The sequence below is a fragment of the Mustela nivalis genome (assembly GCF_964662115.1).
Source record: "Mustela nivalis genome assembly, chromosome: 5".
Classification (NCBI taxonomy): domain Eukaryota; kingdom Metazoa; phylum Chordata; class Mammalia; order Carnivora; family Mustelidae; genus Mustela; species Mustela nivalis.
In genome coordinates this window covers 122,638,958-122,664,215 of record NC_139024.1, presented here as the reverse complement: position 1 = coordinate 122,664,215, position 25,258 = coordinate 122,638,958, and the positions used below count along the sequence as shown (strand labels likewise).

Sequence of the window (25,258 nt, the reverse complement as noted above, 5' to 3'; positions counted from 1 at the left end):
TTGATGATACTCAGCCAGCTGATGTGAAAGTCTGACGGGCTACGTCTCTCTTAAACATTATTATAAGCCTTGAGAAAAATAGAAATTAAACAGAAGTAAAATTTTCTAGGTTTTTAATCCTATTGGGATATTTATCTTAGTGGTATATTTCCCAAAAGCAAATGTGCATCATTAATTTTAATGCTTCTTGAAATTCCCACGGAACTGCAACTTTCTGTGCTTCTCTGGACAAACAGATTTAAAACAAAATGAAGCATCAACAAGGAGACTTTTCTCCAAGTAACAAAATTCAACATTTCTAAATGGCTTTTACAAACAATTGATAAGCTCACTGCAAATCATTCTTATATTTTTATAAAACCAAACTTTTTAAATATCAATATTGGCCAATGTTCCCTCAACCTAGCTCTGGCTAACAGATATACCTGGGAGTAAATTAAACATTGTAAGAGTGGTGGACATTTGCTCCTACAAATTAGTTAAATCAAGGAAGACTTCAGGGTAATCACTTAGCAACTAATAAAACAACCCCTTGGGTATTATTATCCTTTACTTTTCACTGTTGACTAATGAATTTGAAACATAATCAAACTAGAGCAACCTTAAATGAATAAAAACTAAAACAAAAAAATGTATTTCAAAAAGTTTAGTTCTTTTATTAATGAAATTGGTAATTTCTTCAAGTTTCTGGTGGGGTTGGTGGGGTAATCAACTGAAAGGTTTCTAAAAACTCTGCCCTTTTAATAAATATGAAGGAGAGAGAAAGTGTGTGTGTGTGTGTGTGTGTGTAGGACTTGTGAATTTCAGGTTTACCAAGTTTGTGGAAAGGTTGACAAAATCTGCATAATCCTTGTTGATGAGCTCGACCATGGCTATTTTAAGAAGTTTATAGTAGAGTTCCAGATCTCCTCTTAGTTCCTCCAGATGGACACGCTTCCTACAGTCAGACACAAAGTGATCGACGTTGAAATCTTCCTGAAAATCAAACCAGAAAGAAAAAATGATTGCACTGATACCACATTTTACATAGAAAAATAAGATCAGAGAAAGAATAAGAGGCCGTATTACTGCAGGGGAACACACACAGGACATCAGGGGGTCTGCTCACTTCCTAAGATTATGGGAAAGGGGGCCCCTCACCAAGACCATTCTCTCCTGTTGCCTAACTCTACAGGCATTTTATTTCTTTTAATTATACATTTCAAAGAGGCTCTTCTCAAAATAGAAACAGCTTTTTCTTCTTAATTTTAACACAGCGATTCACATCCTTCCAGACTTTGTTTTGGTCTCTTTACTTTTTTTTTTTTTTTAAGATTTTATTTATTTGAGAGAGAGAGACAGAGAGAACAAGTGGGAGAAGGGGCAGAGGGAGAAGCCGGCTCTCTGCTGAGCTGGGAGCCTGATGCCAGGGTTCATTCCAAGACCCTGAAATCAAGATCTCAACCGAAGGCAGACGCTTAACTGACTGAGCCACCCAGGTGCCATAGTCTTTCTCTTTAAAATATAAATTACTTTTGGGGTGCATGGCTGGTTCAGTGGTTATGGGTTCAAGCCCACATTGGGCTTTCTGCTCAGCAGGGAGCCTGCTTCCCTGTCTCTCTCTCTGCCTGCCTCTCTGCCTACTTGTGATCTCTAATAAATAAATAATTTTTAAAAAAATAAAATATCAATTACTTTTTAAAGAAACTGACATATAATGGACACATGTTAGTTTCAGGCGTACAACATAAAAATTCCATATTTTTATCTGTTGTGAAATGATCACCCTAAGACTAGTTAACATCCATCACCAAACATACATATTTTTTTCTTGTGCTAAGAACTATTAAGCTTTAGCAACTTTAAATATATAATAATATACGGCACCTGGGTAGCTCAGTGAGTTAAGGCCTCTGCCTTCGGCTCAGGTCATGATTCCAGGGACCTTGGATCGAGCCCCACATCAGGTTCTCTCCTCAGCAGGGAGCCTGTTTCCTCCTCTCTCTCTGCCTGCCTCTCTTCCTACTTGTGATCTCTGTCAAATAAATAAATAAAATCTTAAAAAAAATATATATATATATATATTATACTATGCAGCCATCAAAAGAAATGAAATCTTGCCATGTGCAATGACGTGGATGGAACTAGAAGGTATGCTGAGTGAAATAATCAGAGAAAGACAATTATCATACAATCTCCCTGATATGAGGAATTTGAGAGGCAAAGTGGGGGGTGTGGGGGTAGGGAAGGAAAAATAAAACAAGATTGGATTCGGAAGGGGGCACCTGGGTGGCTCAGTGGGTTAAAGCCTCTGCCTTCGGCTCAGGTCATGATCACAGGGTCCTGGAATCGAGGCCACATCGGGCTCTCTGCTCAACGGGGATCCTGCTTCCTCCTCTCTCTCTGCCTGCCTCTCTGCCTACTTGTGATTTCTGTCTGTCCAATAAATAAATTAAATCTTAAAAAAATATATTGGATTGGGAGGGAGACAAACCATAAGAGACTCTTAATCTCACAAAACAAACTGAGGGTTGCTGGGGGGAGGGGTGTATGGAGAGGGTCGTGGGGTTGTGGACATTGGGGAAGGTATGTACTACGGTGAGTGCTGGGAAGTGTGTAAGCCTGACAATTCACAGACCTGTAACCCTGGGGCTAATAATACATATTTCTAATAAAAAATAATAAAATTAATATACAATAATACACAGTATTATTTACTACAGTCACTATGATGTACATTACATCCCCAAGGCTTATCTTATTAACTGGAAGTTTATACCACTGGACCCCTTCATCTATTTCCTCCACAACCTCGCCTCTGGCAACCACCAATCTGTTCTCTATGACTTCATTTTGTTTTGTTTTTTAGATTCCACATGTGAGGGAGATCATACAGTATTTCTCTTTCTCTGTCTGACTTATTTCACTCAGCACAATATACTCAAGGTCCATCCATGTTGTTGCAAATGGCAAGACTTCCTTCTTTTTATGGTTAATATTCATTCCATCGTATACACACACATTGTCTTTATCCATTCACCCCATTGGTGGACACTTTAGTTATTTCCAAGTCTTGGTTGTTGTAAATACTGTGATACTCACTACCGTGAGTGTGAGTCTTGCTGGCTGCTTGAGCCAGGTGATCTAGAGGTATACCTGGGTAGCAACTGCAAACCTAGGGGCATCATACGAGCATTCAGGCTCCTTTCCAGGAGATACCAGAAAGCAGAAGCGAGGTAGAGGGACAGCGCAAAGATGGTACCCATCAGCTCCATCTTTGGAGAATACCTTACTAGGCTCCCAGATCCACGTTAAATTAGATGCCTGCCCCTCAGGGCTTTAAGATAAGCGAATGAGCCTCTTTCACAGAAATCTGATCCCATTTCAGTCTGCTGCTTCTGTGCTGAGTTCCAGGGTGGGTCAGTCTACTCTCGGGACTGCTTTAAGAACTGTTTCTCAGTTTGCTATAGCCTTGTGGGTCTCATGGGTGCAAGCTCTGATGGCTTTCAAAGCTGGATGTTTTGGGGTCTTGTCTCTTAGATGTACGTCTTGGAAGTTGGGGTGCCAGAAGTGGGGCTCAAACCCTTTGCTCCTCAGGGAGAAGCCTGGGGTTTTGAGTACCCTCCCAATCCCAGGTCGCTGTACCAGGGGTGGGGTTTATGGCAAGACTGATTCTTACTTCAACATAGGTTTTTTTCCTTACTCACCTAATGTGTAGGAGTCACTCAGCTAGTTGTAGGGTTTTTTCCACAGGAAATTTTTCCATATGGAGCTATAGATTCAGTGTGTATTTCATAGAAGAGATGAGATCAAGATCCTCCCATGCCACCATCTTGAATGGAAACCCCAGACCTTATCTATGTGTGTGTGTACACACACACACACACACACAAATATTCATGCTCTTCTAAACTATTTCCCATCTAGGGGCACCTGGGTGGCTCAGTGGGTTAAGCCTCTGCCTTCAGCTCAGGTCATATCTCAGGGTCCTGAGATCAAGCCTCACATCAGGCTCTCTGCTCAGCCGGAGCCTACTTTCCCCCCTCTCTCTGCCTGTCTCTCTGCCTCCTTGTGACCTCTCTCTCTCTCTGTCAAATAAATAAATAAAATCTTAAAAAAAGAATAAAAAAATAAAAAATAAAAACCCATTCTATTAAAAAAATTTCCCATCTAAAAATATAACTTGAATGTCTTTACATAAAACACATACATTTCTATTAATATTTTATGTGCATGCTGAGTGTCCCATTGAACAGATGTTCCAAATCTTTCATAACCTATTTCCAAGTATTGGTCTCACAGGATTAGCTATCCTGTGTTTCCCCTCTACAATACTGTGATACCCTGGTAGGCTTATATGCTTAGAGGCAATAAATTACTATCTAATTCCCCTGTGACTCTGCTACTCCATGACCTGTTTAGTCAGCAAGAATCAAATGTGATGGGGCGCCTGGGTGGCTCAGTGGATTAAGCCGCTGCCTTTGGCTCAGGTCATGATCTCAGGGTCCTGGGATCGGGTCCCGCATCGAGCTCTCTGCTCGGCATGGAGCTTGCTTCCCTCTCTCTCTCTCTCTCTGGCTGCCTCTCTGTCTACTTGTGATTTCTCTCTGTCAAATAAATAAATCTTAAAAAAAAAAAAAAGAATCAAATGTGATGATTCCCAAACTAGTTAAGGACACCTACACTTACTTTTCATTAAACACTATGTAAACCAACAAAATATGACTGCAAAAAAAATCACTGTTCTTTTGAAAACTAACACAGCTACTTTGGAAAGATTTGATACAAAGAAATCAATAAGAAAATTTTTGCTAAGTTAGGTATGGGTGAGATGACCAAGTACCAGGCAGGGAGGGAGTGATCACAGGATTCTCACTCAATTCAGTTAAAGAAACTGAAACTGAATGCAAAAAAAGACAACATAGAAAACTTTTTTTAAAGATTCTTTTTATTTATTTGAGACACAGACAGACAGTATGAGCAGGGAAAGGGGCAATGGGAGGAGATTCCCTGCTGAACAGGGGGCCCAATGTGGGACTCCATCCCAGGACCCCGAGGTCATGACCTGAACCGAAGGTAGATGCCTAACCTATTGAGCGACCCAAGTGCTGTGATAACTCAGAAATCTAATCTGCAGGCCAGTTTCCAGAGAAAAGACCTGGCACTGTTTCAATGGAGAATAAATGTACATATATTTTTTCCAAATAAAATGCTAAAAACTGTATGTACCATTCCCTAAGAGTACTTGTTTAAACTGACTTTTTTAGTTAATCAACCAAAGACTGACCCTGCTAGTGTCGGAGAGAAGGACTTCATACCAAACCGTAATTACACAGTCATCTACAGAAAGCCACCTGCTCCTTACACTGGTGACCAAATTAGCCTGGACCTTTCTCTCCTGAGACAATTTCAGACCTTACATCATAGTTATGTAGTACATCACGGGAGGGGGTCTTGGTTCATAATCCTGGCCATCCTACTCATCAACTGTATACCTTTAGGTCGATCACTTTCCCTGCCTCAGTTACACATTGTTGAAGTTCTTGAACTTCATGATGGCATTCTAAATTGTATAACTGGGGTGCCTATGTGGTTAAGCATCTGCCTTTGGCTCAGGTCATGATCCCAGTCTCTTGGGTTTGAGTTCCACATCAGGCGCTCTGCTGAGCAAGGAGCCTGCTTCTCCCTCTGTCCCTTCCTCCTGCTCCTGCACTCTCTCACTCTCAAATAAAATCTTAAATAAATAAATAAATAAATAAATCATATAACTTAGCCTCAGTGAACAAATGCTATTAGGGTAATATTAGTACTCAACTTACCATTTATGCATTTGTTCTCAGATAAACAAAAGTTGCATAACACATGACTAAATAACTCAGAACATCTGTGAATACTGGGTTAGGCAGCGTTTGCTGTGAAAAGCAAACCCAAACTCACAGTGCCATAATAGAGACCCATTTCACTTAACCAAGAATGGTTTTACTACTTTAGGAATGGTTTTACTTTATAGTGTAGATTCCCCAAGTATTCAAAAAGAAAGTATTTACAACCCATACATTTATGGTCAACTGATTTTTCACAAGTATGCCAAGACCATTTAATGGGGGGGGGGGACAGTCTTTTCGAGTGCCTACTACTGGGACAAGTGAATATATACATGCAAAAGAATGAACTTGGAACAGCAACGTCACACATACACAAAAATATAACTCAAAATGGATCAAAGATTTAAATGTAAGAGTCAAAACTGTAACACTCAGAGAAAACAGGAGAAAATCTGTATGACTTTGGATCAGGAAAAGCTTTCTTAGACATGATACACAAAGCAATAAGAAATATTAGATAAGCTGAACTTGATCAAAATAAAAACTTTCGTGTGTCAAAGGACACTACGGAGAACATGAAAAGACAACCCACAGAATGGGAGAGAGTATCTGCAAATCATTTGTCTGACAAGGATCTAATAACCAGAATATGCAAATATACTCTTAGAACTCAACAACAAAAAGACAAATAACCTAATTTAAAAACAAGCCAAAGACTTTTGAATAGACATTTCTCCAAAGATGATACACAGACGGTCAAGAGCACATGTCGGGATGTTCGACATCCTTAGTCATTGGGGAAATGCAAATCAAAAGCACATGCAGATGTCACGTCACACCCACTAGGACAACTATGGTAAAATAAGAAAAAGAAAAAGAAAAAAAAAGAAGAAGAAAAGTGCTGGCAAGAAGGCGGAGAAGCTGGAACCCTCCTGTATTGTCGGTGAGAATGTAAAACAGTGTGGCTAAGGCAGCAAACAGCTCGGTAGCTCCTCAAGAAGTTACACACGTACAATTACCCAGCAGTTCTACGTCTAGGGGTATGACACCGACAGAACTGACAACAGATGTTCCTGCCACAACCTGTACATGAATGTGCACAGCAGCGCTGCTCGTAACAGCCAAAAGAGTATATACCCAACGTCCATCAACTGATGAATGGATACATAAAATGTGGAAGAGCCTCTTACACAACCATAAAAAGGAATAAACTGTTACATGCTACAACACGAGTAAAGTCTGAAAACATTCTACTCTCAGGTTAAAGGAAGCCAGACACAAAAGGTCATGTGTTATACAATTCCACTGATATGAGATGTTCCAGAAAAGGCAAATCCATAAAAACAGAAAGTAGATTCATGATTGCCAGGGAATAAGGGGAGGGGAGAATTGGAAGTAAGAGGTTTATTTTTCGGGTGATGGAAGCATTCTGGAATTAGACAGAAGTGACGTATGTACCATATACACAGTAAATATACTAAAAACCAGAGAAGAGTACACTTTAAAATGGCAACTATTATGCTTTGTGAATTATATTTTGATGAAAAATGAAACAACTTAAATATCAACAAGCTAAATGCTAGGATACATTAAAAAAAATCCAAAGTAACACTAATCACAGGAACAATGGCGTAGCTACATGAATTTCAGACAAAGCAGATTTCAGAGAAGGAAAATTATCAGGCATAAAGAGCAGCATTACATAATGATAAAGAAATCGACTGACCAAGAAGACACAATTATCCTTAAGGTATGTGTGCCTGATCAACACAGGTAAGACACAACCTAACAGAACTGCAGGGAGAAATAAACAATTCCATTATCACAGCTGGTGACTTCAACACTTCTTCATCATTAATGGGCCGATCCAGCAGCAGGGCAACAAGGATTTGACAGATGTGGACATTCAGTCCAGACATGGCACACTTAACACCACCATCAATTACCGTACAACAGATGTACACAGACTATTTCGCCCAGTAATAGTGCAACACACATTCTTCTTAAGCTCATATGGAACACTCATCAAGACAGAATAATTCTGGGCCACAAAACACAACAAATTTTTAAAAATAAAATTATACCAAGTATGTTCTCAGACCGCAATGGAATTAAAAATCAGTAACAGAAGATAGTTGAAGAAGTCCAAAATACATGGAGATTAAATGCCACACTTCTAAATGACAGGAGACCAGTCTCAACAAAATACAATGTAGCAAAATGTGTGGAATGCTGCTTAAAGGGAAAATACAGTACTAAATGCAAATATTAGAAAAAAAAAGATTAAAGTCAATAATCTAAGCTTCCATTTTAGGCAACAACAACAAAATCAAATCTAAAGTAAGGAGGGGCTCCTGGGTGGTTCAGTTGGTTAATCATCTGCCTTTGGCTCAGGACATGGTCCTAGGGTCCTGGGACAGAGCCCTGCATCAGAGCTTCCTGCTCAGGGAGGCTGCTTCTCCATCTCCCATTCCTCCTGCCTGTATTCCCTCTCTCACTAACTCTCTCTGTGTCGAATAAAATCATTAAAAAAAACCCTAAAGGAAGTAGAAAAAAAATAAAAATTAGAGCAGAAATCAATGTAATTAAAACCAGGAATTTTTTTTTTTAAATCAATAAACCCCAAGTCTGTTTCTTTGAAAACATCAATAAAACAGATAGACCCTTAGCCAGTCAAACAAAGAAAAAAAGGTAGAAGACATAAATTACTAATATCAGATGAAAGAAGGGAGGGCTACTGCTAACAATCCCAATCACTGTAAATTCAACCAAACATTTATGGAATACTACACAATTCTCTAAAATCTCTTCCAGAAAGTAAAACTAGAAGGAGTACTTCCTAAATCATTCTAGGAGATCATTATTACCCTGACACCAAAACCAATACTACAAGAAAAGAAACTATAAACTAGTATCTCTCATGAACACAGACACAAAAATCTTCAACAAAAATTAGCAAATAAAAGCAAACACTATATTAAAAAATTATACACCAGGGTCATGTAGGATTTATTCCAGGTATGCAACATTAGAAAATGTTCAACATTAGAAAATCAATGTGATCCATCATATCAACAGAAAGAAAATCACATGATCATATCAATGAAGGGAGGAAAAAAAACATTTAACAAAATCCACACCTCTTCATTATTAACCCTCAGGAAACTAAGAATAGGAGGACTTCCTCAACTTGATAAAGAATGTTTCCAAAAATCCACAGCTAACATGATATTAATACTGAGAAAATAGAAGACAGGGAATCAAGGCAAGGATGTCCCTCCTACTACTACTATTCAATACTATACTGGAAGGCCAAACTAATGAAATAAGGTAAGAAAAGGAAACAAAAGGTATACAACCTGGGAAAGAATAAAACTTTGTTCACAGATGACATGACTGTCTACAGAAAATACAAAGACTTCACACCCCACACCCTCCTGAAACTAGTCAAGTGATTATAGCAAGTCTGCACAATACACAGTTAAAATACAGAAGTCAATTGCTTTCCAATGATGTATCAGACAAAGGGCCAGTATTCAAAATTTATAAAGAATTTATCAAACTCAACATCCAAAAAACAAAAAAATCCAGTCAAGAAATGGACAGAAGACATGAACAGACCAAAGAAGACATCCAAATGGCCAACAGACACATGAAAAAGGGCTCCACATCACTCAGCATCAGGGAAATACAAATCAAAACCACAATGAGACACCACCTTACATCAGTCAAAATGGCTAAAATTAACAAGTCAGGAAACAACAGATGTTGGCGAAGATGTGGAGAAAGGGGAATCCTCCTACACTATTAGTGGGAATGCAACTCTGGAAAATAGTAGGGAGGCTCATCAAAAAGTTAAAAATGTAACAACCCAACGACTTAGCAATTGCCCTATTAGATGTTTATCCAAAGTACACAAAGTGATTTGAAGGGGCAAAAGCACCCCGATGTTTATAGTCAAACTATTGAAAGAGCCCAGATGTCCATCAACAGATGAATGGATAAAGAAGATGTGGTATACATACACACACACACACACACACACACACACACACACACACATTACTCAGCCATCAAAAAGAACAAAATCTTGCCATTTGCAAGGACATGGATGGAACTAGAGGAAGACAAATACCATATAGTTTCAGTCACATGTGGAACTTAAGAAACAACAGATGAATATAGGAGAAGGGAAGGAAAAATAGAAACAGACAGGGAGGCAAATCACAAGAGACTTAACTACAGAAAACAAACTGAGGGTTACTGGAGAGGGAAAAGTTGGGGTAACTGCGTGAGGGGTATTAAGGAGGGCACTTGTTGGGATGAGCTCTGGGTGTTGTATGCAACCAATGAATCACGAAATTCTAACCATGAAACTAAAAGTACACTGTATGTTAACGAGATTGAATTTTAATTAAAAAATTTAAAAAGTCAATTGCTTTCGTATATACCAGCAATGTACAAGTGGAATTTGAAGTTAAAAACACAAGACCATTTACATTAGCATACCAAAAAAATTAATACTTAGGTGCAAATCTAACAAAATATGCACAAGATCTATATGAGAAAAAGTATAAAATTCTGATGAAAGATAACAAGCAAGGTAAGATGTGAAGTGGAAAGAAAGTCCACAATCTTGGGTAAGAACACTCAATACTGTTAAGAGGTCAGTTCTTCCCAAACTGATCGACAGACTCAATGCAATCCCAATCAAAATGCCAGGAAGTTATTCTGTGGATACCAACATGTTGACTCTAAAATTTGGATGGAAAACTGGAAAACCAAGAGTCCCAGAGTAGTCAACAAAATATTAAAGAGCGGGGAAAAAAAGGAAATTGAGGATTGCCACCACCCAATCTCAAGACTTACTATTAAAGCTATAGTGATTAAGACAGAAGGTGCCTGGCAAAAGAGACAGGTGCTTGGAACAGAGTGGAGAGCCCAGAACAACATCCACACACACAGGCAAAGGCAACTCAATGGCAAGGACAGTCTTCAACAAATGGAACCGAACAATGGGACATTGATAAGAAAAAACAAACAAATGAAAATAATAAAAACAAACTTTTCACACCTTTCACAAAACCTAAACGTAAAATGCAAAACTTCTTAAAGATGACATAAGAAAAAATGTAGGGATCCTTGGATTTAGCAATGACTTTTCAGATATAAAACCAAAAGCATGATCTACGAAAGAAAAAAATTGATGAGAGGGACTTTGTTAAAATTAAACTTCTCTGTAAAAGACACTGTTAAGAGAATGAAAAGACGGGACAACTGGGTGGCTCAGTTGGTTAAGCAGCTGCCTTTGGCTCAGGTCATGATCCCAGCATCCTGGGATCGAGTCCCACATTGGGATCCTTGCTCCGCAGGGATCCTGCTTCACCCTCTGACTCTGCCTTCCACTCTGTCTGCCTGTGCTCACTCTCGCTCGCTCTTTCTCTGACAAATAAATAAATAAAATCTTAAAAAAAAAAAAAGAGAGAGATGAAAAGACCAGTCACAGAGTAGAGAAAATATCTGCAAAACACAGCCATGGTAAAGGACTTAAAATAAGAAATATAATATAAAGATGTCTTAGTAGCAACAAGAAATCAAACCTAATTTAAAAATGTGAAAAGAGCGGTGGCTGGGAACCCCAGTCAGTTAAGCATCTGCCTTTAGCTCAGGTCCTGGGACTGAAATCCACACTGGGCCCCCGGCTCAGCGAGGAGCCTGCTTTTTTCCCTCTCCTGCTGCCTGCTGCTACCTCTCCGTATGCTTGTGCTGTTAATAAATAAATAGAATCTTTAAAAATGAAAAAAAAAAAGGATCTGAAAAGATGCTCAACTTTGTATGTCATTAAGAAATTGCAAATTTAAACAAGGTACTATTACATATCACGTAGAATATAAAAAATCCAAAGCACTAGTAATACCAAATGCTAGCAAGGATGTGGGACAACCAAACTCTCATTCACTGTTTGGTCAGAATGCAAAATGGGAGGCACTGTGTGAGACAGCTTGGCAGTTTCTCACAGAACTAAACACATTCTCACTATAAGATCAGTAATTGTGCTCCTTTGTATTTACCCAAAAGAGCTTAAAACTAGTGTCCACACAAAAACCTGCACACGGATATTTACAGCAGCTTTATTCTCTGAAGTGCCAAAACTTGGAAGCAATCCAATCTCCTTCAGTAGGTGAACAGGTACACTGTGCCACACCCACACAACGGATTATTCGACAATTAAAAGATGAATTATTAAGCCACAAGACTTCGAAGAACCTTAAATGCATATTGCTAAGTGAAGGACCAGTCTCAAAGGCTAAATACTATATGATTCCAACTCTATGGCATTCTGGAAAAGGTAAAAATTAACCAACATTTTTATTTTTATTTATTGTTTAGGTCATCTCTATACCCAATGTGGTGGCTAGAACTCACAACCCTGAGATCAAGAGTCAGATGCCCTAGCAACTAAGCCAGCCAGGTGCCTCTAAAAAGGTAAAACTCTAGACAGTAAAAAGATCCCGGGCTGAGGGGTGAGCAAGGAGGGTGCAGAGAGAGGAGAAGAAACAAATAGATGAGGTACAGGGTTTTTCAAGGCAATGAAACTAGGCTGTAAGATACCAACAGTAGGTAAATAACATTATACATTTGTCAAGACCCACAGAACTATAGAAAGAGGAGTGAACCCTAATGTAAACCATGGATTTTAATTAATACTGTATCAATGCTGGTTCATCAGTTGTAACACATGTACCACAACAATGTAATCCATTAATAATAGGAGATAGTGAAGTTAGAAGAAAAATATCTTCTCTTTGTACTCAGGGGCATTTCCTATCTGAACCCAGTTAAAGTACAAATCCCCCAAAAGGCCAGAAGTTGGGAGATCACAAGAGGTGTTGGAACACAGGAAAATAAATGAGCAAACCAGACAAGCTGCAGGTAATTAAGAACCATTAACCATGAGAGAAGCAGTGACTTCACTCAAAATTAAAACCAAGTAGAGTTTAAAAGTTTAGCTACTTTACTAACTAGCTGCAATCAGGGATGGCAAACAAAGACTAATTCAAAGTAACCTGGGAATTAATCATTTAAAACTTACCAATAATCTGAAATTAGTAGCTTTAATGCTATGAAAATTACATGGAATTTGGAAAGATTGAAGTTCTCTAAGCTGCCAAGAAGTAAAACACTCCTTCCCAGATACATGGACTTATAAAATCACTATATACTATCTCCACGAGAAGCAGAATCCCCCAGAACCATCACTCTGTAATGATGAGAAGTACTAAGAGGGCATATGAAATTTATGAAACATGTCCCATTTCATCGAGACAAAAAACCAAAATAGTTAAGCACTAATCTGCACACTACATAGGGGTTGAAAGACATAGAAAGTTTGTGTGAGCTCACGTATGTGTGTGTTTCCAACCATTCTTGAAAACAATGGACAACAGAGATGAATAAATGTCCCTGTATATCCCATAAATATTCCTCAAATATTTATCATGCAACTCCAGCTCTGCTCTAAGACCTGGGGACACAGTCATGAAAAGAAAAGACAAGGTCTCTGCTTTTAAGGAGCAGATATTCTAATGCAGAAATGAGAAAATAAATATGTAGACAAACATTATATTAATGAACAGTGATCAAATAGTGATTAATGAATAGTGATCACAGCTAAAAAGAAAACAGGACACAGTAAAGGTTGAGTGACAAATGGGATGTATTTTAACTTGGATGAACCAGGAAATATAGAACAATGAGTTGAGATCCAAGTGACACAAAAGAGCTAGCCACCGGAAGTGTGGGAAGAGTGTTCCCGCCCAAGGTATCAGCATGTATACAAAAATGTCCTTGGAGCTCTTCCCTCCAGCCCCTGCTCTCAAATCTCTGACCCAGCTAGGTGGGGACATAATCTAGGACTTGTGTCTCCCAAAACTCATTCTAAATCTTTGTTCGGTGACTAAATTATTCAAGCTTGAAAATTAAAAACATATGCTAACAAGATCTTCCCACCATCTACAGAGAGATCATCTTAAAAGCATCATGAAATAGTAACACTAAAATTCTAAAAAACTTCTGTTCTAACATTTTAATCAATTTTATATCAAACTCCTTTCTTGAATTTATATACCCATTTGACATATTTATGAAGAGACAAAAAAAAAACAACAAACCCTACATTCCGTAAATGTATTTATCCATCTAACAAATATTTGAGTACCTAATTACACTCTGTTCCAGCTGATTTCTTCTCTTTATCTCTTTTTTCCCCTCAATTTAACACCAATCATAATCTATGCAGGCTTTTAGTTCGCTTTTCAAAATTAATTTCTTGAGCTATTTAAAAGGATTATCCAGTGCTAGAGTTCTCAACACTGGTCACACATTAGAATCACTTAAGGAACTTTTTTTTTTAAGATTTTATTTATTTATTTGACATAGAGAGAGAGGTCACAAGTAGGCAGAGAGGGAGGGAATCATGCTCCATGCTGAGCAGAGTGTCCCATGCAGGGCTCGACCCCAGGACCCTGAGACCATGACCTGAGCTGAAGGCAGAAGCTTAAACCTCTGAGCCACTAAGGCACCCCCTCACCTGAGGAACTTAAAAACAAAAAGCCCAAAGGGCACCTGGCTTGTTCAGTCACTGGAGCGTGCAGGTCTTGATCTCAGGGTTGTGAGTTCAAGTCCCATGTTGGGTATAGAGATTACTTAAAAAAAAAAAAAAGAAAGAGCCCAAGCCCCAGTTTGTGATTAATTTGTTTAAATGTTTCAAGAAATGTGATGCTAAATGTTGTAAGACTAGTTAAATAACAAAAAGATATATTTACATAATACTTCTTGCTCTCAAATTTTGAACAAAGAACTTACTAATAATCAATAACTTAGTAGGCCAACATTTTATTTAAATAAGTTTTATGGTACTACAAAGAGTGAATTAGAAAATCAAAAGCAAGGAGAAATGGGCATGATGTGAACATGGGGAAGCAAGAGAAAGCAAGAAACTATGTGACCAGGAAGCGAATGCTTAGCTCTGAGATCCTTCTCTGAGAGAAGGACAGATTAAAACCTAACAAGAAAGAAAAGAAGGATCCCATGCACTCAAGGAAAGAGAAGTCCCCCAACATCCCTCCTGCTTTTTCCAATATAAACACACAGCTGGGCCGACTTACCACATCCTGGTTGGTACCGACTTTATCAACTTTTCTATTTAAGCCAAACTTGACCGGTCAATGATGGATGGGCTGTGTGCCAAGTTTACCAGTTGTACAACTGACTGTGTAATGGCTGAAACTGAGAAACCGGGGTGAAAGTATCAAGAGGCTCTAAGGATTGCAAAAGAGCCAAGATTCAAATGATTACCACGTACACACAAGACAAACTATGCAGATGACTGCTCAGTATGGAAGTACTTCAGAGTGTTACACTGTGGCATCAGCTGACCCAGACCCAGAAGATTGCTGGAGTTCCCATCATGGACATCTCTAACCATATAGACGACACTGAGCAAATGCCAGATGATGATGGAGCCCCTCACTCCTATGTCTTAATAGAGTTCCTCAGCTCTCCTTTACCAACTTTTCCTGTTGCCAGTTCATACAAGCAATTCTCCTTACCCAGTTCCTCTGTTCTGAGCTATGGCTAAAGACACTCACTTTTTTATGTTTTGAAACTGATTATCTTGTACCATTTTACTTTTTGTTGCATCTTTTTATAAATCAGATGACCGCTCACAAGACAAAAAAAAAAAAAAAAAAAAAAAAGGAATGGAAAGGAAAGATCAAAAGAAAGGACAACAACAACAAAAAAACAGTTCTTTTTTGCCGGGAACCCTTCTTACAAGTGCCAATCAGATAAACTTTATCTGATGTTACATCGTCACAACTCCTCTATCATCAGGGAAAGTAGTTCACATAAGAAAATTTCTCTATAAAATGAGTTCCAGGCTTACATTCCATATTTGGCTAATTAGAATTTCATTACGATGTCTGTCTCACACTGATGCGGAAGAGAATGGAATCTTGTCATCAAGACGTGACATCGAACTAAGAACCCACAGGGTAAGCACTCAGATCCTGTGATATGAAGTCGGCTCCTGGGGATGGGCGACCCTGGGCAACAGTGGCTGACCTGTGGGCCTGCGGCTATCTGCCGTCTGTCACTCTTCCCTCTTCCTCCTCTGTCAGCTGCTATCTCCAGCTGCTGTCAACAAAGTCCACCTCAAACAGCCATCACTTCCCTCTGGTCCCATTTACCATAGCTAAGCTCCAGGCCAGGCATCCAGATCACCAGCCCTGTGGGAACTTCTTCTAAGGTAAGAGGTGGCCCTATTGGTGAAATGCAGGTGCCAAGGCATGCGGACATTGTGCCATCTTCTGCGCTATTCTTAATGTTCTGATCGTCCCACTTCCCTCAGTTCCCACCTGTGGCCTCTGGAAAGGAACATATTACAGTAGGATTTCCAAGGACTGATGCGTGGGGGTCAGGAGATCTGGCCTGTGATTGGCCCCAACTAGCTGTGTGGCTTTAAAGGAAGTCATCACCCCTCAGGCCTCAGTTTCCTTATCTGCAAGCCAGGATGGACTAGAGTCTTTTCAGAAGAGCCGGCAAAGATCACATAGATAAGCACCACCTCATTATACTAACAAGCAAACAGAAGGCCGGAGGCGAGTGATTTGCCCCAAGACAGACATAAGCAGGCAGAGAGCAGAGCCGAGGATGGGACCCACATCTGCAGGTCACAGCTAATCAGCCAGCACAGTACAAACAGATCTGAGCAGCTGCTCATTCTTCCCCTTTTCCGTTTTGTCCATCAGAATGCATGCTCCCTGCAAACAAGGACACACAGGACCTGCTTCCTGCCTCAAAATTCCCAGTTCACCCAATTAGAACAGGGAGGAGCCTCAAGGACTTACCCCCCGACCCCCACACACGGTTCTTTTACCTATGGAACATGAGGGTACATACATTCACCGTCCAGAGGGCTCCTGCCTTCACTTCTCATGGAAAAGGTCATCATGTGCCTACCCGGGGTGCCAACGAAGCCACAGGTTCCAGAGAGGAACTGACACAGAGAAGTTCAAAGGAGGCAGATGGCTCATTGCAGAAACAAACTGTCTACCAAGGAAAACTACCCCATGGGGGACTGATTCTCTTTGAAATACGTTCGAGTGCGTGGGAAAATGGTTTTTCAAGAGCTGGTGGACTGACCAGTCACCTGGTACATACAAGATCACATCCGCATTCTGACAAGAGTGGCTCGCCTGCAGTGTAGACCAGGGGCCAGAAAGACAAGGAAGGCACATGGAGACTGGGTGAGAAGCTTCTACAGTGTGATGGCAAGGGCGCACTGCAAAGGTACGAGAAGAGATGGAAAGAAGTATATGGACTCAAGAGGTTTAGTAAGCGAAATCCACAGGACTTGGTGTAACAGACTAGATTTTGGAAAGGTGACAGAGTAGGAGTTGACTTCTGGTTTCCCGACTCCAGGCTAAACGGATGAAGTGTTTACCGAGAGAGGCAATAGAATAAGAAAGGTGGTTTTCCGTGGAGGAGGTGCTCATGAATTCCGTCTTGAACCTGATGAGTCTGAGGGGCCACAGACACATCCGAGAAGAAAGATCAGCAAGTCCGATACACAGAACTGGTGCTCAGGAAGCGTGTGGACCAGAGACAGGAATCTGCCTTACCTGCTGATAGGTGGTCATGAAGCTGCACAAAAGGTCATCTAGGGAAAGAAAGGAACACGGGGCTGAGCCCATAATCAGCATTCAGTGGCTACCAGGAGCATGACTTTGCACAGGAGACACATCAGAGAGGTAGAAGAAAGACAGGAAGCAATGCAGAGCATTTGGTCTACTGCGATGTCGAGTAAGGAGACAGAGAAAGGTCAGGTGCGCTGACTTAGAAACAGTTTTGGTAAGAACTCTTTAGTGGAACGACAGGGCCTGAAGGGTGGAAGGTGGGAAAGTCAAGTCAACCCCTGAGCACTGGCTGTGATGTGCGACAGTGACAGGCCAATACCTAGAGGTGGGGCAGTCAAGTGGGAGAGGATCAAACAGGAGCGCGTGATGGGAAGGAGTGCAGGGGAGAGGATCCTTGCAGGCTCCTGGAAGGGCGGGAGGGCATGGACTCCGAGCCGGAGTGGAGACTGAACCCGAGGAGGAAGGAGAGCCCCTCCCCGTACCAGGCGAGGAGGAGAAGGGGACAAATACAAGAATGGGATCATGGTCAGCAGGATGGAAGAGGTCCCGTGGGATGGCTGCTAATTTTTCTGTACGACTGGAGATGAAAGAGGAAGGCTACTTGTGATGTCAATAGCACACCCATGTAAATGGTCTAATTTATCTGTTATGCCACTTTCTCCCCCTACTACCAATACCTTATGTCCTGCTCATCTATTAGTTGGCTGTCAACCCAAAGGATTTTCGGATTTCTAAGCCGACAAAGTATGATGTTGCCAGTGCCTCTGCCCCAGGTGACCCTTCCCCATCTGCCATTCCTGCACTTTGATCACCTACCTCTTTTGCATACCTTTACCCTTCTATTTCTTATTAGGTCTCATAAACATGACTTTTTAAGTAGTCTCCTGCCACCAGTCAGCTCGAACTCAACAGATATGACCATGCAACTTCCTGCTGTAAACCTGACTGCAGCTCTACCATGAAGACTGCATCAACGTGGACCCCTCAATGTATGCAGTGTCCAAAGTGCAACCCGCAGCCCCACCCCATCTCCCTTTCTACCATCCCAGTCTCATTCCAAAATGTGCCAAACAAGACACCTATGTAGAAATACAACCCCGACAGCAAGCTCTCCGCTCATTTCTGCCTCGGAACTGTAACTTAACAAAACATCTCTCTGATGGAAACAGAAATTTCAAATAACCTTTATCTCCAGCTCCCACATAGAAGATCAATACCACTTTACACAGAACAGCTGTTCCATGTATTTTCCTTCTATGTATGAAGGGGTCATGTTCATTAACACTACAAATTGTACATTATATTCAGAAATTTCAGAGCTTTGAAAGAATATGGAATTGCTGGCATTCTAGCCACTTTCCCAGTTTTCTCTCTTCCTACCTCTAAGTCCTACTTTAGAACTGCTATTTTGAGATTTCTATTTTCCGAAGCTGCTTTGACCAAAGGCATTCTGTCCGCTCAGAGTGAGAAAGATGGCAGGGCTAGGAAGTGTTAGAAAATGCTAGTGTTAGGCCCAAAGAAAGCCCGACGAAGTCCAAAGACAGACAAGCTAAAGAGACTTCCGTGCTTTGAGATTCTTTAAGTCTATGTGTGTGCCTTTTCTTCTTCCAATGACCTCTCTCCTCATCACGTGTCCTTCATTAACAAAAGGTTTCTGGATCAGAGAATTCACTCTGTGCTCTCCTTCAGACACTCCATTCACTTTACACCTTTTATTACAGTGGCTTAACATCACCATACAAGAACAAGAGTACAATATACCTTCGTCTAGACATCCCTACATATTAAAAATGATATGGCCACACCGCAGAGGATCCAGACATAAGGACTTTTAAAGCCAGAGTTTGGGAGATGTGATCTGAATGCAAGTATCAAAAAGGAACTAGCTGGTTAACCCAAAAAAGAAAAAAACATATTATGACTTGAAGCCATAAAAAAGTAAGAAATTCAAACTCTTCAGAATTTTAGGTACCTACAGAGCCAAAACTTTTTAACACTGAAACCAGCTACTAAATCCCAATCCTTAGAAATTAAACATATACGTTTTGATAGTTTAAGTACAGACCCAGAGGGATACAGAAAACAGATAAAGCTCCTCCTGGCTCTGATTCAAACCTTGGGACATTTTCAAGGCTATGTCTGATGAACCTTTCCTGTCAGTAAAGTCTTTTCAGTTTAAATTTCTATTCTGTAAGTTTATGTCCTACAGTTATCTGCTGCCAGCTTCAGGCTGACTTCACCAAGAGAAGTAGGGAAACATTAGAAAAGGAGCTTGGTATGCTTTGTAGTACTGGACCAGAACCAGTAAGGACAGTACAGTCTTTCAGATTTCTCATTCTGAGCTTAAGACGAAAGTCAGGCATAAACGTTAGCTTAAGTGCCTTTTTGACCCGATTCCTGGTAAGTACGTGTGTTCAGAGATGTGTTCAACGCACAGTCGCTGAGCTTCTAGGCACAAGGCACTGGGAGGCTTCTGTCAGGCTGGGGGAGCGGCGGTCTGACTGTGCCGCACGGTACCAGAGGCGGGTCCTACGGGTCCGGGGCTTTTATGTTTAGCTCAAAACCACTTGCCCTGAACTTTCAGGCCTTTTCCTTCAATGTGCACGATTTCACAGGAGTGCTTTCTCCAGGTTGCACCTAGCCCACCCGAGGCCAAGAGACTCACTGCGAAGTGCAGTGAGGTCCCTGCCGAGGACCCGTCCGGGGCGGGGACGGCCCAGGAAGCCCGCAGGAGAAGCCCGAGGAGAGGCCCCGGAGGGCCAAGGAGGGCAGGCCACCCACGTCCCAGCTCCGGGGAGCAGAGCCCAGGCGCGCACCTTCATGAACACGTCCTTGTCGAAGCAGAGCCTGTCCGGCCCCTTGGGCAGGTTCATCCTACTTCTCTCCATCCCGCCGGCCGCCGCCTCTCAGCACCGACACTCGAGCGAGGAGGAAAGGTAGGAGGCTGCACTCCCCGACACTACCGGTGAAGCCACGGCTTTTCCACCGAACAGAAGGCACTGCTTCCTCCAACATGGCAGCGTCTGCGCCCCGGCCAATGAAAGAGGACTCCGCAGGCCCGCCTCCGCCTGCCTCCGCCAAGAGTGGGGTGCGGACCCCTAACGCCGAGCCAGCAGGTGATGCGGCCCCCATGCGGTGGCGGGCGACACTACAACCTCGAGTAAGTTTCTGCGGAGCAGCCCCGCCGCTGGTGATGCGGGGTGAGCGGGAGAGGGGAGGGCGGGTAGGGTCAGGGGCGCTCCCTCCCCACCTCGCCGTTTCCCTCGGAAAATCGGCCTGCGAGCCTCTTCCAGGACCTTCTCCCGAGATTGTCCCGCGGGAAGCATAGCTGTGGCGGGATGCTGGCCCTTTACTTCTGCGGCCGGTCGTCCAGAGTGGGGGGCGCGTCCCGGTGTCAGGCCTCTGGTCCCCTTGCGCCCTCGCTGCAGCCGACTGGGCGCGGAGTCCTCTGTGGGAACCCGGCTTCCGCCCTTAGCCCCCGCACCCACCCGCGAGCGTGGCTTCTCCCCCGCCGAGCTTGGCTCCAGCGATCAGTAGGGAGGAAGGTGGTCAGCTGGCAGCCTCGGGTCCTCTGGGCAGCTCCCAGCTCCACTTCGGCTCAGCTGCTGGGAGGCCACAAGTTTGGGTTCTCAGAGCTCTTAAAGAATCACCTCGCTACTGGCCGACAAAACGCAGCCGACAAGTAGATGTGGGAGCATGTTTATGTCCAGTCCGCTCTAGAATGGGCGGAATCGTGTGTTTGGCTAGCATTGGTTCAATCGCCACACCTGCCCCCCCTCCTCCTGCCGTCCACCCCACATTTATTTTGAGATTTTTCTTTCCTCTTCCCTTGCTCTTTCTCCCACTGTCCTCCCCGTTAGTGGGAATGTCATGGTCAAATGATGATTCATTTCTCTTTTTTTTCTCCGTGAGACTCTGACAGCTCAAACCACAGATCTCACGCGTGCCCTTCAGGCTGCAGCTTTGCTGTAATAGCCCAGGCCTGGGCTGCCCCTCCCAATGCTGTGATCTCCCAGAGATAGCACAAGCAGTCCTTAGAAAGGGATGGGACACAGCAAGACAACGGCTTACAGTGAGTCTTGCATTCGAGTCACTCCAAACGGGAAACTGGTCACTTTTTTTAAAACGTGAGTACAGGGATGCCTGGGTGGCTCAGTTGGTTAAGCAGCTGCCTTCGGCTCAGGTCATGATCCCAGCGTCCTCGGATGGAGTCCCACAAGGGCTCCTTGCTTGGCAGGGAGCCTGCTTCTCCCTCTGCCTCTGCCTGCCATTCTATCTGCCTGTGCTCGCTCTCCCCCTCCTCTGATAAATAAATAAAAAAAAATCTTTAAAACCTGAGTACAGAATCTGAAACAATACATTCCCTAGCAGTGGGCCTGGCAAGGCCTTGTTGAGGAAAACGTTCCCAGTCAATATCCAGAGACTATGACAGGTAGGATGAGAGCTGGAATCTTATTTGGAGAATCAGAATAAATTGCCAGGGGAACAACTATGAAATTGCATTCTATGCCCTGTTGTGGTCATTTGGATATAGGGAATGAAAGCCTCATTATTTGGTCTTTGTTTGTTTACTCTTATTATGAAAATTCTCAAGCATACACCAAAATGTGTAGAGCAGAAGGATCCCGCCCCTTCCGAGTACTTATCACTCTGCTTCCCAAACTGTTTCATAGGCCCTCCTTCTACTGCCCCCGAAGTGCCTGTATTTTTGTTTTTGGGGAGGGGGGAGGTCTGGAATATATTTTAAAGTAAATCCCAAACATCACATCATTCCCTGCTCCCCAAATACCTTGGTTTACACATCAAAGAAGGAGGAGGAAGAGGTGGAGGAGGGGAAGACTGAGAAGGAGGAGGGATGAAGAAGAGAGATTTCCGCACAGGCCCACTATGCCAGAATCAATAGGTGTAATAAGCTATTCCGATTGGCTCTGAGAGGCATGACTTTTAGCCCAGGGCCACAGTACTAATAAGTGACAAGGGCAAATTCAGGCAGCGCAAACAGCAAGGCCCACACTCATCACCAAGGCACCGAGAAGGGGGGCAAGGGTGCCAGACCGATGGAATAAAGTTGTCTGGGAACCCCACCTGCCCTAGAAGTCCAGATGAGCGAGTAGTTGAACTGTTTTTTACCTTCATTGTCATTCCTTTCTGAAATTATTGCCGGCCTTTGGTAAAGACATGAACCTGAGCTTGTGCAGCCTGGGGTACTGATCTTGGTGTTGCTGAAGAGAGTAGGTGCCAACAAAGAATGAAAATCCCTGCTGCCTGTTCTCCTTCCGAGAGTAAGGAGGGAACAGTCAAGAGCCCATACAGTGCACTGCCACTTGGAGCCCTGGCTGTGGCAGTGGCGTGGCCCACCAAAGCCAGGAGCAACAGGCAAGACCCCAGACCCCAAATGCTAATGGAACACCCTGGGGAGGATGAAGGAAAGGCAGAGAGTCAGCGGAAACCTTCCCAAAGTACATTTCCCTCAGTTTCGTCTGGGAGCTGCCATTCAGCTGGTACACACCCCTTCAGCCACACAAAGTTTGGTGACTAGCCTCTGGCCAGAACCTGCTGTGTGTCTCCCTACCCTAAACCCTTCCCAAGATCCCTACCATGGCCTCGTGATCCAGGCACTGGGCGTGTAACACTTGACTCTGCAGGGGTCCCCGGGCCAGCTTTTGGTTGGTTAGTTGTCCACGCTGTTAAAGATTTGACTACTGTTACATGTTTGACTCTCGTCTTTGGTGATGGTACCTATTTCATAGGAAATAGAAGCTGGAATCCAGGAAACAGGCTGGAAGATTAAATTAAAAAGTGGATACAAAGCTTCTAATCAGAGCCAGACACAATCGGCGATCAACTATATCCCAGTCTCTCCCCTCTTCTCTGATACATACTTTCCTTAATGAGGAATGAGACTTTAAGTTGACTTTTTTTATCTTCAAGTCTCTCTCTCTCTCGATTCCCTAACTTCCCTCTCTTGCCTTCATTTCATCCTAGAACTTGTGCCCACGACTTCTTTTCTAAGTAAATATTAAACCCCTTTGACTCTGAATCTCTGGAAGATTCTCAGTTCCCTATTTTTGCTGGCACTGTGACAGGTCCTCATTTCTCCTTCCCACTCCTCTCTATTTATAGTTTTCACATTTTTTTGGCAGGTTGGCTACAGAACACTCAAAAATTGCAAAGAGAAATATTGCGTTCTGGAAATTCGTCCGAGCATTTTTTTCCAATATCGTCCTTATGCTCTTCTGATCCTCTCTTGAACTGTTGGACTAAAGCAGCTGACGCTTCCACCAGCAACCAGAGTCATCCTGTCCACTACTGTGGAAACAGAGGGTTTCCATTTGGAACTGCAGACTGAGCCTAAAGTCTGATGGCCCTTTGGTGCCAGGATAGCAGGTATGGGACGGGTGGGACATGGAGGACAAGCATCATGGTAGAGGTCTCCATTCGACCAGGAAAGCTCACAATGAGCCAACAGGTCCATTTCAACATCTTCTGTATTTTCCTTATAACCTGTTTCATTCCAGAGTGGATTTGAGATCATTTAATTTGATTCTTAAATATTTCCCATTCCAACCGGAAACAGACTCATTCTAGGGGCTCCCAAATTCTGCCTCATCTTCCTAATCAGTTAGTACCCCAAATTGGGTATGATAGTGCCAGAACATTCTTCCATGTGTATTTTATAACAGACTAGTATTTTATTAGTTTTTTTTCAAACTAATAAGAATAAGGGTAACTTTTTTTTTTTAAAAGCATAGGCAAAATCATGAAAGACATTGAAATGAACCTAAAAGATTATAGTGTCTTCCAAGGGAAAACATGTGTTGTCTCATGTAACCTTCTGGGATGACCAATTCTATGGGATATTCTGTGCCTTTCTTGTCTTTGAGCTATTTTGCAACTCTATAGATTGTACATAATTGATGTGGATGCAGATGATCTTGTCTAGCTATATGTAAATGAATTTTGTCCACTGGAAGTACAGTTGACCCCTTTTCCTTTGGTAGAAGGCAGTTTTGCATCCATTTGCATTCTATTTGCATATCTATTTGCATCTATCAAAGCAAATTCGTTTAAGTATTACTGATTGTATATGTGTCTGCCTGGAGATTTTTGCTTGAAATGGTGGTAACATCTTAGTAGTTCCCGAGCTAATGAATGAATTAAACAAAATCCCTTCAGGCATTCATCTCATATTTGTAAAATGGTCCTTATTTAATCTTTTCGAGAAAATGATACACTAGCAAACCATGACAAGATTCTAGTAAATGAGAAGTACAATGAAATCAAATCGAAATGAATTTTAGAATTACCTTTAATGTGGCCCATGCTATGCCAGAGGCAGAGAATGAATGAGTCTCAAAGCCATGGCTTCTGGCCTCCAGAAGTTACAATAATATGTGTCAACATTGGCATGCCTGAGAAATGCATGTGACTTTCCCATCAGGGTTTCCCCGGGGGTTCAGTTAACCTTTCTCTTCCAAGCTACCCTCTCTTGTAGTGATATCAACTGTGCCCTTGGTTTCAGCTCCCATTCCCTAGCCAACATCTCTCCCACTGATACATGACCATCTGTTTCTTTCCTACCCACCAGGCCCGTGTAACTGACTACCTACTCATGCTATTTCACTGATATCCCACCTGTGCCTCAAAACCCAGCATGTTCAAAACTTGATTCATCATCATTTCTGAAAGAACGGCTTATCCTCTTTTGTTTTGTTTCTTTAGAAATGATTCTACCAATGCCAGCGGCATGCACCA

The 25,258-nt window shown here is 42.3% G+C and overlaps 1 long non-coding RNA gene across 1 annotated transcript; it reads right to left on the bottom strand.

Annotated features, from left to right (window-relative positions):
• Positions 1–631: 631 nt before the first annotated feature.
• Positions 632–20,515, bottom strand: LOC309865934. Its single transcript, XR_014312330.1, has 2 exons — positions 20,320–20,515; positions 632–975 (listed from the first exon to the last, which is right to left on the bottom strand). It is a non-coding gene; the product is annotated as an uncharacterized lncRNA (long non-coding RNA).
• Positions 20,516–25,258: the final 4,743 nt, after the last annotated feature.